This window comes from Vulpes lagopus, chromosome 2 (genome assembly GCF_018345385.1).
Source record: "Vulpes lagopus strain Blue_001 chromosome 2, ASM1834538v1, whole genome shotgun sequence".
In the NCBI taxonomy this organism is placed as follows: Eukaryota; Metazoa; Chordata; class Mammalia; order Carnivora; family Canidae; genus Vulpes; species Vulpes lagopus.
Genome location: NC_054825.1, coordinates 143,601,499 through 143,617,123, shown reverse-complemented (window position 1 = coordinate 143,617,123; position 15,625 = coordinate 143,601,499). Strand labels below are relative to the sequence as shown.

The 15,625-nt window shown below is 39.2% G+C and overlaps 1 non-coding gene across 1 annotated transcript; it reads left to right on the top strand.

Annotated features, from left to right (window-relative positions):
* The first annotated feature begins 14,470 nt into the window (after window positions 1-14,470).
* Window positions 14,471-14,531, top strand: LOC121486015. Its single transcript, XR_005986498.1, has one exon. It is a non-coding gene; the product is annotated as a small nucleolar RNA SNORD66 (small nucleolar RNA).
* The last annotated feature ends 1,094 nt before the right edge of the window (window positions 14,532-15,625 follow it).

Sequence of the window (15,625 nt, the reverse complement as noted above, 5' to 3'; positions counted from 1 at the left end):
AAAATAAAATGAATTATCATAGGAATATGGAAAAAAATTCCCTGGATAAATTGTTCTTTTTCCAAGTAGAAAGCATTGCTTTGGCCTAAATAGCCTAGCTTAAGAGAAGGAAAGGCAGGGCTACTAACGTTTATGAAACTAGAGCATCTCTTAGGCCCAGGCTGCTATTTGCGTAGATTCACTACAATGGGAATGACGCCCCCTGGAGTTGTGCAATGGAGCAACGTGAGCAAGGTTTCTAAACTGTACAAAATAAAACACTGATTATCTCTCTTCATGATAAACATGAGACGAGGACTTATTGAAATTTAAACATAATTTCTCACAAATATGCTTCCCAAATGGCAGTAAGACTAACTTCTTCACTTACCCATTATAGATTTTTATGCTTTCTCTTCTTAATATTTTATAAGCTATAAACACACTTAATTTGAAATTTCAGGATCTGATTAGGAAGATATCCACAAAAAATGTCACTGGTATTTCTGTAACTGTAATACTGTATTGACTATAATACTGACTTAAGGATAACACAGACAAAATAAATATTTCATCTCTTTCTGCTCTGATTCTAAATTTCTGAATCTTTAAGACCCATATGGTAGCATACATGTATATTGAGAAAATCAATGTCTTTTGCCCTTTGGTTTTTATTATGTACCTTTAACATTAAACATTGGGATACATTTATGGATGGAATAACATAAACATTAATTTATTTTAAAGTATCTGTTTGCTTCCATTTGCCAAGCAATGTGCCAGGTACTAGCAATGCAAGAATGAAAAGACAAGATCCTTCTTGAGGAAATGATCTTTGACAGACATTTAGGATTAAAAAATGGAATCTTCTTTCAAGCCTACATATTCTCATTATATTAGCTTGACTGCTTCTCTATTTCTTTTCCATTTTTTTTGTGTGTGCTGTGCTTTATTGTTTTAGAGAATCCTTATCATTCCGTGGAAGAGAAGAGAAGATGAACACAGGAGGAAAAAATCAATTAGTATTTAGGGCACTGAGCAAGATCAAATGTCAGCTACCATTTACCACTGCCTACTAGCAGAGTAACATCTAATACTCTAAGTTGTAGGTATGTACAAAGGGTGATCTTAAGTCAGTCATAGGGGTGTTGGGAAGATCAACGAGATGAATGTATGAAAGGTAGTAAGCACAATGCCTGTCATACCATAATTTTTCTTTGGTACATTAGGTAATATAAAGGCACACTCTGAAAATCAAATTTGCCTCCGTTTAACCACTTATATCATTGAAGAATAAAAAAAACTACATCCTTACATCCTCCAAACATAGACACTCAATGTAGCAAAATGACACTGGTCTCACTGGGTAGTCAGTGTTTGCAGTAGAGGGCCAGGAAAAGGATGACCACAGAGCTGTTCAGTTTTGAATATACACACAGCTCTAGGAAGGTCTGAAGTTCCTCTTAGCACATTCTATCCAAAACACTACTTTGTATTCATAAGAGGAACTGTACCATCCCACAGATGACTATCTACAATATGGACTGTAATCCAAGCCCTGGGAAATGCCTTGGCTTTTATCTTGAGTAGGGCTCAAAGAACGTATTACTATTTCTCTTTTGTGCTACTTGGACTGAGTTTCTGATTACATTTGCCTGTTAAAATTTATGTGAACAAAAACGCTCCTGTTTTCACCAACAAAAGATCTGCTTATTAAATGAAGAGAGAAGGGGTCAAACCGATTTCACCACCATGCACAGAAGCTAGAACCATTTTCCAGATTCCATTCTTTGTCTTCTCTCATGAAAAAACATGGAACTAGGGGAATGTCATGGGGCACAAAGGGAGATCCCTTAATTCATGCCTTTCAACTGTTTCTTATGAGCCCCTAATCACAAACTAAAGCAGGCAGAAGGCAAAATTAACTCTGCCAACCCAGGAGATGTTGAGAATTTTATATTTAAGTGTATTTTCTACTAATAGTTATGAGGTTATTACCATTGCTCACCAAATACCTACCAATGCTCTGGAGTGGACACTTGAGATTTTTCATCAGAATAACTTCTCAAGGAATTACAATTCTCCTCCTCCATTATCATATTAGTCATAAAAATCAAAGTGGGCCTGTGGTTTTCTTTTCTGGGAACCACCATGGCTTCATCCAGTTAAGAGTTAAACAAAGGCATTTATTCAAGAGAGATAACTTTCCAATATTAGCTTTCTTGCCTCTGGGGGACCAAATTTGATTCTAAGTGAAGTTCATGTTTCTAAATGTAAGGTCTGTTGCTCCCACCTTAAAATAGATCAGTGGCCAGAAAAAAAAATGTAAATTCAAAAAAAAAAAAGTGATAAACGTTATGCTTCGATCCAGAACCAAGACAGCATATAGAGTGGTGGCTTTTTTCCACAACTGATTTTTGTATCTAGTTGCTTTTCTCTTTACTACTAAAAATTGCTAGTACTACTCTGCTAGGATCTGAAGGAAAAAGAGAATCATGTCCATGATTGAAAATCATTAGAATAACCTGAGTCATGAAACCTCAGAAAAAGCAAAGCACATAGTGCATACTACATTGCTTCTGGGCAATATGGGATGCTTCCAGAGGTAGAGAGTGAGAACGACCCAGTAGGTGGAAGTCTGCAGGATCCCCCATCAACTTTTGGAACCCCCATTCTCTGTGCACATACACACACTCATTGTAATAAAATGGTAAAGAAAGTACACAATGCTAATATGGCACTGGCAGATTTTATGTACCTGGAGTGCTGCAATCATTATCTGTAAACAAATAATCCCTCATAATCAAATGTTAACTTTCAGATCAGCTGGCGGTCTGAATTTAGGTTTCTGCAATTTTTGCGAGCAAGTGGAAGATGCTATCTGGGACTACTTGAGAGAAAGTACGAATGTAGAACTCAAACATAATCAGACTTTTGTCTCCAGAACAGTTGCCAGAGTAATCTGTTTACTATAGCACTCACTTCATTGGCCACATATATAATTTTAGCTCAAAGTAGCTAGTGCTTTAGAGAAGGAGGTAGGGGGTAGAAACCAATTCCTGTGACCTATTTGGCCAAGAGCCCAGGTCACATTAGCAATTTCTGTGTCCTTCCTGACTCTGGCAGCTTTTATGGTTTGTTGTCAAAAACACTCCAGCATGGATTTGCTTTATAATGTTTGTTCCTTTTTATAAAAAAGGCTCCTATCCTCATTGAAAAACTTTGAAAAACTCAAAATACATTAAAATAGAAATTGTCTATAATTCTGTCATGTAGTAATAGTAACAAGTTCAGATGCATATACATAGGTAACTGGCCAACACTATGTACACATAGACACGCACGTATACGTAATTTAAGGTAGGGTAGGTTTAACTTCCATGTCTGTATATATTTATATTTAATTTATGTATACAAAAGATATTTATGTGTAAATATCTATTTTTTAGTTCTTGGGTTCTTATCAATTCCTCTGAGCTTAAAACTCACCATGGTGAACTTGCCAACACTTTCAACCCTGTATTCTCCTTATTGTTATGGGTACCGGTAAATTTCTCCTAAAACCAAATATATACCCCCACGGAAAAGCACATGTCCCATTATTCCAGCTTACATGCCTCTGTGTTTTAGGGCCTTAAAAAAAAAAGCTGTAAACAGAAGTTCAAGTGCCCAGCAGTGCCACCTAGAAGAGAAATGATTATCCTAATATCATAGGTGACAAAATAAGCAATCATGGTTTTAAAGACATTGCCAACAGATAAAATATTTCTGATAGATGTTGGGGCCAAGGGGTACGTGGGTTATAACTAGCAGCTGCCAAATATCACAGATGGTATGCAGTTAGAGGTGTAGGGAAAGGAAGGGATGTGTGATTAAATCAGTTCGGTCAGGGAAGGATGCAGAGAGTAGAGCTCCTAACCCCATCTAGGACTCATGAGTATCCTGCTACAAAGAGGAAGGAAAGAGGTTGCAAAAACTCAGTCAATGCCAATATGGCCTCTCGGATGCATGCTTATGCCAGGAGTTTCACTGTGTAACGAAGGCTCAGTAGTCAACATTGCAACAGCTGGGATATGTTTACTTATCTCTGATCAGCCCCTCTATCAGGGCCATGGATCATGTCAGAGGTCCTCACTCAACTAACACAATCCCTAAGCAAAAAGTCATGAAAGCAACAACTAAAAATAAAGAAGTCCATGCTTCTCAATGTGAACCAAATGGTACCCGAACAATAATTGATTTAGCATGTAGAAGTTAAGGAAGTCTATTTTCACATTATCAGTTAGCTAGCAACCCTGAGAGAGAGAGAGACAGAGACAGAGAGAGAGAGAGAGAGAGAGAGAGAGAGAGAAATAAAGGAGTAGATATATGTGGGGAAACAAACCAAGCTGGGTTGCCTGGCATATCTATAGGTGTTTTCTGGTTTAATGCAACCACATTCACACACTACTCAGGCCAGCCACACTTTTCATACTGCTAGTTGCTCAAGGGCATATGCATTGGTGGATGGTCCCCTATCCCCCCCAAACTTTGTTAAACAGATTCTTATTGCAGGTGATCTTAGGGACAGCACTCAGACTTTCTGGACCACAGGTTAAGAGATACAGTTGGACTGGATGAGCTGCTACATTCCTCTGAGCTCTAGAATTCCAGGTAATTCCTGTTTCCTCAACTACCCTGGTCCAGAAGTCGTAAATGTGTGGACTGCATAGAGGTTGTTCTCTACCTCTATGGTCAACCAAAGGATCACTAATTCTTCTCAGATCTTTTCTGAAGATGTCTTTGAGTCCCCTGGAGAGGCTAGTGGCCAGTGAAACCTTGCAAGTGATGCTACCATCATTTGGGAAGTGATGCCCATGCCTCCCTAGACATGCCTACTTCCTTGTCTTACGGAGCTGTGAACATGGTACTCCTGCCCATGCCACACTGGGCTGCTCAGGTGAGGGGCGAGTGATGGGTTCTCGGTCCTGGGGCATCACACCATGGCACTGAGTCCGAAGCATTATTGCCTCATGCTTCCAACATCTCAGGTACTCGAGAGCAAAGAGATCCCTGTCTCCCCATTATATTTAATTTACAATACTCATCTCCTGAAATGCACAGAGCAGGTACAGGACTGCATTCTGCACACCCCTCCTCACAGTGGAGGGCCTTTTTAAGGATCCAAGCTCATGACCATACCTTCAGATGCAGTCTTTCCCCCAAGTGCCTGTGGCAAGCCCCCATGTCAGCTATACTCCTGACAGGAGAGAAGATGCAATGGGGTCTCCACCTGGGATCCATGCTACATATGTGTTAGGACACCAAGCTCCCTTTGATTTACTCTGCATCAAACAATAGCTAATACTGACAGAGTATTAACTGTGTATAAAGCCTTTGGTGCTTTACATGTATTACCTTATTTCATCTTTGGGTTTTTTTCCAAATATTATTTATTCATGAATATTTATTTATTCATGAGAGACCTAGGGAGAGCAGCAGAGACATAGGCAGAGGGAGAAGCAGGCTCCCTACCGGGAGCCTGATGTGAGACTCGATCCCAGGAACACGACCTGAGCTGAAGGCAGATGCTCAACCACTGAGCCACCCAGGTGCCCTTATTTGACCTTTGTAACAACTGAAAGAGGTATTATTTCTTTTATAGACAAGTAAACTAGATTTATGGAAATTAGTTTGCCCAAAGTTTCCAGTGACTTGAGACGAGATTTGGGCATACATAATGCTCATATTATTCCATATCCTTGTGGATGTGTATTGATCTGTTATGTGCTGGACAGAGGGCTGTAATCTCTTCCAACATTTTTAACCCTGGAAGAAGTTAAATAGGCCTTTATTTTAGAAGCTTTACCTGACATAGCGGGACCTCAGATCTTATTGGCCACACTTCAAGAGATTGCTGTATTTCTCCATCCTGTTTTATAAAAATTATTTTTGACTTCCAATTCTTAATTTTCACCTCCCCAACTTTAACTCCTTTGATTAAAAACTCCACTAACAAATATCTGACTATCTTGAGCCAGGCATTTTATTAGCCACTAAGAGAGAACCAGAGACACCAAGTCAATGTCTTTACCATTAGTGAATATATAATCCACATATCAATAGACACACAAACATTGAAGAAACCATCAGAAAATTATAAGGATGCTCAAGCTCTTTGCCTTGTTCCCTTACTATCACAAAGTGATGGCCTCTGGAGACACAGTCTTTAAGTTCAAATCCTAGTTCAGTTCCAACTATTTTCTGAGCCTAGTTGAAATGACCAGAATCCTAACCCTGCCCCCTTCCTTGCAGGTGTATGGTAAGGATTAAATGAGACAACATATGTACAATACACAATATGTTACCCGGCACACAGCTATCATTTCCTAAATCTTTACTGCAATTACCTTGGAGGGACTAAAATGTAAGAATTTCCAAACTGCTATCCTTCTACATCAAAAGGACTGTACTTTTAGCCCATCTTCCTTCTGTCTTAGAAGATGAGGTGTCATTCCTCACACATTCGCTTATTCAACAAATATTATGTCCCCACTGTTAGACTTCTCCTCTCCAAGAAAAACTGTCTCTGATTCAGACTCATCTTGTCTTCTTAAATCATGCTTCAAATTTAAATCTGCTTTTCTCCTTTTTCTTTCCTCTGTGTGTCTAAAAGCTACATATACTTTTCATCTGGGGCCATGTAACCACCTGAAGCCTGCTTTCTCTATCTCCTCTCCTCCACTGCTTATAGTATATCCACTGCCTCTCCTCCTGCTTACTCATGCACTCATCCATTCAGGAAACATCCGAGCATCTGTGACTTCAGTGCAGGTGTTACGATCTCTGCTCTTGAGATGGTGGCAGGTGTTTTTTGTTCCTTGAGCACTCTACCACAGCTCCTCATTTAGTCACCTGGCTCCTCCAAATCAGTCAAACCACGGGTCTTTTCTCAGTCCTGAGAAAAGGAATTCCCCCTTACAAGGAAGCTAATGCAACAAAATTGGCAGTAGTCTCAACCAATTGCTGACTGTTTCTAATGCCTGAAGAGAGGGCTGGCTCGTATGTGTTTGTGTAATTGAGGACAGACATAGAAGATGAGAGTGGGCATATAGGTAAGCTAGGATGAATAATTTCCAGGGAACTTCTGCAAACCCAGTTAAGGAAATCTACAAATTGGCACAGAGCCAATGTTGTCAAAGATGAACACTGCAAAAAACATCTTCTGTCAGAAGCAATTTGCATTCATTTGTATGGATTTCTTCAAGGTAATGAACACCCAAGACATCTCTTCCTGGGAGGAAGAGGGGAGAGTGCTATAAATGCGCTCTTTGTAGGCCTTCTGACCCAGTTTAGTGACTAGTTTAATATTCAAAGGGCAGATGTGTTCTCTTCACTTTAGAAAGTTTGATGCTCAAAGACAATTTAGGTCATTGGCTCTTGTGACAGCATTTCCCTTGTGAGGAAGCTACACTTAAGCATCTCTCTTTTGTATTATTGATAACAAAATTGGTTAGGGCCCACAAAGTCCAACAGTTTTCTGGGCTGTTTGGAAGAAGCAATTAGATCGACACTCTGTTCCAGCTTTCCTATTTAGAGGGATGTGTGTGTGCTCTGAACACCAGATCTGTGAAAGCAGAGTTCTAGCACGAGTTGTTCTTTCCAAATACATTTCAATCATCTCTTCCACACCAAAGCAAAATCAGAAATGACATTACAGACACATTAAGTTTTTGGTTCAAAACATGAACATTTTTATCTCGGTAGTGAGTGAAATGGGTTCTTTTACCATTAGAGAAAACAAAGCCCCTCCTTCATCCTCCTATCTCCCCTCCCATGAAGTACAAAGAGCCACCCGTCCTTGAATCAAATGCCATTGTTTCTATGTTGGTGTATCTCCAGTTAAGATTTCTGAGAGATGGGAGTGAATCTTTATTCAGTGTATCCTCAGTGCCTAGTTCAGATTCTGGCACACAGATTTCTGCAATTATTTGTCAAATACATTTTCCCCTAAGAACATTTTAGAAACAACTTCAGATGTAAAATCCAAATTACCGAGCATTGCCCATGAGGCCCTTCTCACTTCCTGTCCTAGCTCCGGTCACATTGCTTACTTTCCCCTTGAGTCTAATTTTATGCAGCAACACTGATCAAATCACCCAACATATCATGCCCATTCACGCCATGACGCTTTTGCACATACACATTTTTCCACGTGGAATGTTCTTTCCTTCCTTTGCTAATCATCTTTTAAGGGTCATACAACTCCAATATAACCCATTTACAGTGTTTTTTCCTCAGGCAAAATTGGTTCTTTTAACACACTCTTATATCTGAAATATTTTTATGGTATGTTTTATTAGAAAGCATTATGATTAATTGCTTATATCAATTTTTCCCATTAGCTGGCCAGATCCTAGAATGTATAAATTATGTCATTTTCATCTTGGTATTGCTAATGCTTAGCATGGAACCTGGAATATAGGAAATGCTCAAAAATATTTATCTAATTAAATTGATTTCTAGTTCGAAGTCCAACACATCTACTTTATTTTGCCCCTTTCTGACAAACTAGTACATATTTTCGCCCTTAACGGTGTATTTTAATAAATTTCTAGAGGTAGAGTAAAAAATTTTAGAAATTAGTCACAGATGTTGTTTTTAGTTCAAATCCTCTTTAAAATAAGAGGTACGTAAATAAGTATAAAGATAACAGCTTTGAACATTTAAAAATACTTATTCCTAATGAATCACATGCTGAAGTGCACTGGTTGAAGTTTTCTCAAACACTTACACTATTTTTTTTTCCTATTGAATCCTGATTGTAACCATGGTAAATATTCCGGTTAAGTTTTATTATAAAATGAGAATTGCTAAAAAGAAAAGGTGGAATAGGAATCTTAAAGCAAGGTGACAAGTATCTTCTCTCTTATAACTTGAATATCCTATGAAAACTAATCTATCCACCTGCTGAAATCAAAAAAGGACTATGTATTTGAGAAGCCTGCCAAGTGAGGTCTGAGATTTCAGGAGCCAGAGTTGAAAAAATATTATGAAACACTGATACAGAAATTTGTGTCACTGTAATCTTTGAAATTTACTTACAAGGGACATTAAAAAAAAAAACACACAAACAAAACTACCCCATGCCCCAAACACAAAGATCTAAACTGCAGAGACCTGGAAGCCAATAAGTCTTAAAAAGCACCCTACATAGTCTAATTCATTAAGGAACTACATGGGACAGGCTCGGGAGATGGAGTACATGGAGAAAGGTAATCTTTTCTTCTCTTCTGCTCTATGAAGCCTAACCACACTCACTGTGTAACTGTGTATTGCCATCACTCAGTATGACATCTTATGCATAGGATGCATCTGAGAAGTTTAGTGGAAGCAGCAAATTTATCACTCAATTAACAGGCTATGTCCTATTTCTGAAATATGGACAGTCTCCCCCCAAGCCAAGCTCCATGGATTAACTATAGCTGAAAACAATCAGATCCATTCAGCAACTTTTCAAGGGTGACCATTAACATTAATATGGACACATCCTTAGTGGTACAGCCAACATTTTATAAAATTTCCTCATGTTAACGTCAGCTGGATTAAATCCATAGCCAGTCACAACTCAATCTTCCCAAGCCAGAAGGCTAATTGTTTTTATTTAAAATTTATAGGGGTGCCTGAATGGCTCAATCAATTAGGCATCTGCCTTTGGCTCAGGTCATGGTCCGAGGGTCCTGGGATCAAGCCCCACATTGGGCTCCCTGCTCAGCAATAAGCCTGCTTCTCCCTCTCCCTCTCCCCCTGCTTGTGCTCTCTCACTCTCTCAAATGAAATCTTAAAAATAAAATATACAGTATTATATTTCCAAACAGCAACACTGAGTGATTCTCACATGCCAGGTATTATTATCAGTTCTTTACATAAAAAACATGATGTGTATGAATGTGTATAACATTTAATTCTCCCAACTACACTGCAAAGTAGTATTACTAATTCTATTTTATGTAATGTCTCTTTATCACAAATTTATCTGAAAACTGGACCTATTAATACATCATTATTAAAGATTAAATAACATGGTATAAATTATGTGTTTTGGTTTTGAGCCATGATAGCTTGTTAAAAGTTCATTTTCTTGCCCTTTCTTCAACTTCATCAATTTTTTTGCTATTGTTACGGTTCAAAAAATATTGTTGTATGTGAAATTAACATATTAGCCATCAAGAAAATTATAATACAATAAGGTAAAACTACACACCTCTCAGAAAGGCTAAAATTAAAAAATAAGGACAATGCTAATTTTGGTGAGAAAGTGCAGCAGTTGAAACTCTCATACATTGTGTTAAAGAGAGTATAAAACAGTATGACCAGTGTGAAAAACTGATAATTTCTACTAATGGCAAGCATATGCCTACCCTATAAGCTAGCAATTCCATTCCTAGAATATAAACAAGACACATGAATGCATATGTTCACAAGAATGTTCATAGCACCTTTACTTGTAGGAGCTCAAAATGAGAAATAAGCCAAATGTCCATTAATAGGAAAGAGGACAAACCAGTTCTGCTGTATTCATTCAGCATTACACAGTACCATTACACAAAATGATACATGAAACAAAATGGATTAATCTCAGATTCTGTTGAATAGAAGAACACAGACACATGAATACATACTGCCTGATTCCACTTATTCAGAAGTTCTACATCAGACAAGATGTATTAAATAGAATATTATTATTAAATAATAAAATAAAAAAATAAATGATATTATTATTAAATAGAATGATAGAATCCTGACAGTGGTTACCTCAGGTGGTGGTTAGCTCAGGTGGTGGTTAGCTCAGGTGGTGGTTAGCTCAGGTGGTGGTTGCTGTGGTATTAACTAGGAGGACACCAGGGAACATTTTAGGGTAATGTAAATTGATGTGTCTTGATATGGGTGGTGGTCACATAAGTGATTACATTTAAAAATTACTGAGCTTACAGTTAAAACTCATTAATTTTACTGTACCTAAGTTTACCACAACGTAAGCAAGTTTTCTCAATGATGTTCAACTATTTGTGTATCTCCACACCTGTGAGAAAAATTTAGGATGGTGAAAACCCACCATCCCAGAGAAGTCAGTCTGAACGGTCTTGATGTCTAAAGGTCATTTGTTTGTTGTGTGAGGACACATGCAAATGCATATTCATTCCTCCTCCTCAGTGATACAGCACTATTAATGACAGCAAAGTAAGTTCATTATTCCCCTCGCCTAACGTTTCATAGCCGTCTGGAACAAAAGAAAGCATTCTGTGCCATAGCTGCTACCTACTATAATTCTCAGAAGGCCATTCCATCACTCTGGATGAAAATATTTTAAAATATATAAAACAGGGGCACCTGGCTGACTCTTGGGTCATGAGGTCAAGCCCCATGTTGGGCATAAGGATTACTCAAGTACTTTTTAATTTTTAATTTTAATTTTTTAAAGATTTTATTTATTCATGAGAGACACACACACACAGAGAGAGAGAGAGAGAGAGAGGCAGAAACACAAGCAGAGGGAGAAGCAGGCTCCATGCAGGGAGCCCCATGCAGGACTCGATCCTGGATCTCCAGGATCACACCCTGGCCCAAAGGCAGTGCTAAACCCCTGAGCCACTCGGATTACTCCTCTCAGATACTTTTTTTTTTTTTTAAGGATTTATTTATTTATGATAGACATAGAGAGAGAGAGAGAGGCGGAGACACAGGAGGAGGGAGAAGCAGGCCCATGCCGGGAGCCTGACATGGGACTCGATCCCGGGACTCCAGGATCGTGCCCTGGACCAAAGGCAGACGTTAAACCGCTGAGCCACCCAGGGATCCCCCCCTCTCAGATTCTTTTTAAAAAATAAATAGAACCTATAAAACAGAACACTTGTCCATGATGGGGGAGATTGCGAAGTTGTTTGGATGTAGATAATGAGTTTGCCAGAAGCACTGGAAAAAAAGGAAAAGCCAAGGACGCTCCTACAGTGCAAGTCTCTTCATAAAGCACCCTGTGGCTGCTGAACCACTCCTACCGTTAATGACTAAGGCATCTGGACTTGCCTCTGCATTTGCACAGCTGGGGTGAGTGGTGCTCAGCTAGAGTTCTCTGAGGTAGTGGGTGAGGAGGTGGCGACATTGCACTTCAACTTGAGTGGACTCAACTATACAGATAGTTGAGTGCAAGCTGTACACCAGGGCAACATAAATATACCCCACACCCACCACCCAAAGTCGTGTCGCTTCTTGTCCCAGCATTCCCTTCACACTCTGTGCTTCAGCTTCTTCCCTCATGAGATGTCCCTCCATGCGCCATACTCCCTAGGAAGCCTCCTTCCCTCTGCTTATGCCACTAGATCTGGAATATTTTTCTATTCCAACTTGCTGTAGGTATCTCCTTCAGTGTTAGTTCTAGCAACTTTCAGGCTCTCTTTGGCACCCCTATCTGTGCTCATCAATGTGAAAACATCTATAAAGCCATAGTGTCATTTCCGATATGCTTGTCTGTCCCCCTACCTCCATTATTAGCTCCTTTGATTGTAGCCTAGTATTTTTCCTCCTTGAATCTCTAATACCTGTAGTATCTGACACAGAGTGAGAGATGATTATAGAGTATGGGTTAAGAATGAATAAATAGGGGAGAAAAACCTAATTTTATATTCTTGTTTTTATATGTGAATTGCTGTACACCTAAAAACAAAATACTCATCTTGATAGCATTCAATGTGTATCAACTTTCTCCCCTCAAAAGAATGTCCCTAGAAATAGGAATATTCTGATTAAAATTTTAATCTCTCTAAAGCTGAATTCCCTTAAGCATGATTAATTAAAAATAATCATAGGGATCCCTGGGTGGCGCAACGGTTTGGCGCCTGCCTTTGGCCCAGGGCGTGATCCTGGAGACCCGGGATCGAATCCCACATCAGGCTCCCGGTGCATGGAGCCTGCTTCTTCCTCAGCCTGTGTCTCTGCCTCTCTCTCTCTCTCTCTCTCTCTCTCTGTGACTATCATAAATAAATTTAAAAAAAAAAAGAATGTTTAAAAAAAAAAAAATAATAATCATAAAACTTTTCTCATATTCAGTTGACTACCATGTTGCTACTTCTAAACAAGGTGTTCTTCTGCTTTCTTTTCTCAGGGATATAGATTTGGGATGGCGCAATTTTATTAAACCAAAAGAGTTGACAAATCCCATGAAAAGCTCCAAACAACCTTTCAGCAGTTGTGAAAAGCATGAACAATGGAAAACTCAAGGAGGCATCTGAGGAGACAAAGGAGCCCAACTTGCCATCTTTCAGAGGGATTCTGAAAGCATTTCTTCTGGATTTCAATGTGTTCCTCCAAAAGAGGAGAGCTTACTATTTCTGCAGGTGCATTAAGCCTCTTCCTCAGAAATACTGTGTATAGCACTCCAAAATCAGGTTCTGTAGCTGGAGTCCAACTCTTCCTGTTATATCTTAGCAAAAGGTACAGACTGATTATATTCACTTACCGAGTGAAATCTTAGCACTACTTTTTAGGCCTGGGTGGCTTCCAGAATCATTAAGTATTTTTTTTTAATTTATTTATTATGATAGTCACAGAGAGGAGAGCAGAGATACAGCAGGAGAAGCGGCTCATGCACGGAGCCGATGTGGGATTCGATCCCGGGTCTCCAGGATCGCGCCCTGGGCCAAAGGCAGGCGCCAAACCGCTGCGCCACCCAGGGATCCCATTAAGTTATTTTATATCTGAGGGATTCATATTAATTAGCGAAGAATTGTACCTACCTACAACCATGTTAAAGAGAATCTGTTCCTGTCCACATCACCTACTAGAAGAATGGGTCTAGGCGGCCACATATTTATCTGGTGATTCAATTTCCCTACCATGGCTATGTAGGTGAGGGTGGAAATCTGTCCAAACCTGAGTCAGTGAGATTCCATAGGAGACAGAGAGAGACAGACAGACAGACAAACTAGTGAGCTATAAGAAATGCAACTGTAAGGTCATATAGTACTGGCACTATGGCAAGTCTTAATAAAATATGGAGGAGGCTAGTCTACAAAGAAAAACACAAGTATAGGGTAGGTGGACAAGAGAAGCTGAAATGAGACACTAGGACCCCATAACACAAACATGGGTCCCTGTGTTATCTCGATTTATTTCTGTTCCAGTTGCTAAATATCCTAGAGCCTAACCGTAGAGAAAAGAATTTATTTAAGTTAATGTGAATGGGGGGGGACCCCTAGGTGGCTCAGTGGTTTAGTGCCTGCCTTTGGCCCAGGGCATGATCCTTGAGTCCCGGGATCGAGTTCCATGTCGGGCTCCCTGCATGGAGCCTGCTTCTCCCTCTGCCTGTGTCTCTGCCTCTCTCTCTCTCTCTCTCTCTCTCTCTCTCTGTGTGTGTGTCTCATGAATACTTAAATAAAATCTTAAAAAAGAAAGTTAATGTGAATGTATTTCTGTTACTTGCAAGCAAACCACATCTAAAACAGCAATTTTAATGTAACCATAATAATGACTTATGTTTTGTGTCAACCTGTCTGGGCCACAGTGCCTAGAAAACATGGTTGAACATCATTCTGGATATTTTTGTAAATAAAATAACCCAATTTTTGTAAACGGGTTTTGGATGATATTTAACTTCAATCAGTGATCTCTGAGAAAGGCATATTTTTTTTATTATTATTTATGATAGTCACAGAGAGAGAGACCTGCACAATGGAAGTGGTCTTCATCTAACCAGCTGAAGGCCTGAATATAACAAAGGCTGGACTTCCCTCAAGGAAGAAGGAATTCTGCTGAAGACAGACTCTGGACTTAGTCTACAGCACTGGTTATTCCTGGATCTACAGCAGACAGCCTTTGGACTCAAAATGCAAGTCCCTCTGGAGTCTCCAATTTGGCAGTCTCCACCATGAGATTTTGGACTTGCTGAGACTCAAGAGTCAGGTGAGCCAGTTCCTTAAAATCAGATCACTCAACCTCCCTCTGCCTCATGTATAGATATAGACATACATACTTATGCACACATATACACACCCTGTTGGCTCTGTTTCTCTAGGGAACCCTTACTAATACAATGTGCAATAACTACAAAGTATAATTAGTTGCACATATATAATATGCATTCCCTAAGCCCAAATTATGATAAAAGACATCTTGAATTCTGTTCATCTGCACTGCACCATTTCTGTGTTATTAGATTGAAAAGAAGGGACTCATATTTACTGAACACCAACTATAGTGTATGCCCAAACCTAACACATTTATTTCCAAACAAAGAGAAAGAAGTATTTTTATTTAACTTACAACTAAGAAAACTAACATCAAAGAAGTTTTGTATCTTGTCAATGATCATTCTGAGGCTATGCCATGTAATTCTTTTTGTTGTCAAGTACTTAAATGATGTATTTGTTTGTATAACCAGAACCTAAGAAAAACTCTATGGTCTAGTTAGGCTTCAGATGAGGAGAGTAATGGAGGGCAGATATAAGATGCAGAGGAGTGCAAAGGGGGAAATTGTGAATTTGGAATCAGAAAAGCCCACTAAGATGTGGCTTAACCTACCTAGGCTATATATGTATATATATATTTCTTTTTCAGCTAAAAAGGAGAATAATTGCTTACTATATACTTGCTTTGCAGGGTTGCTATGAAGTTC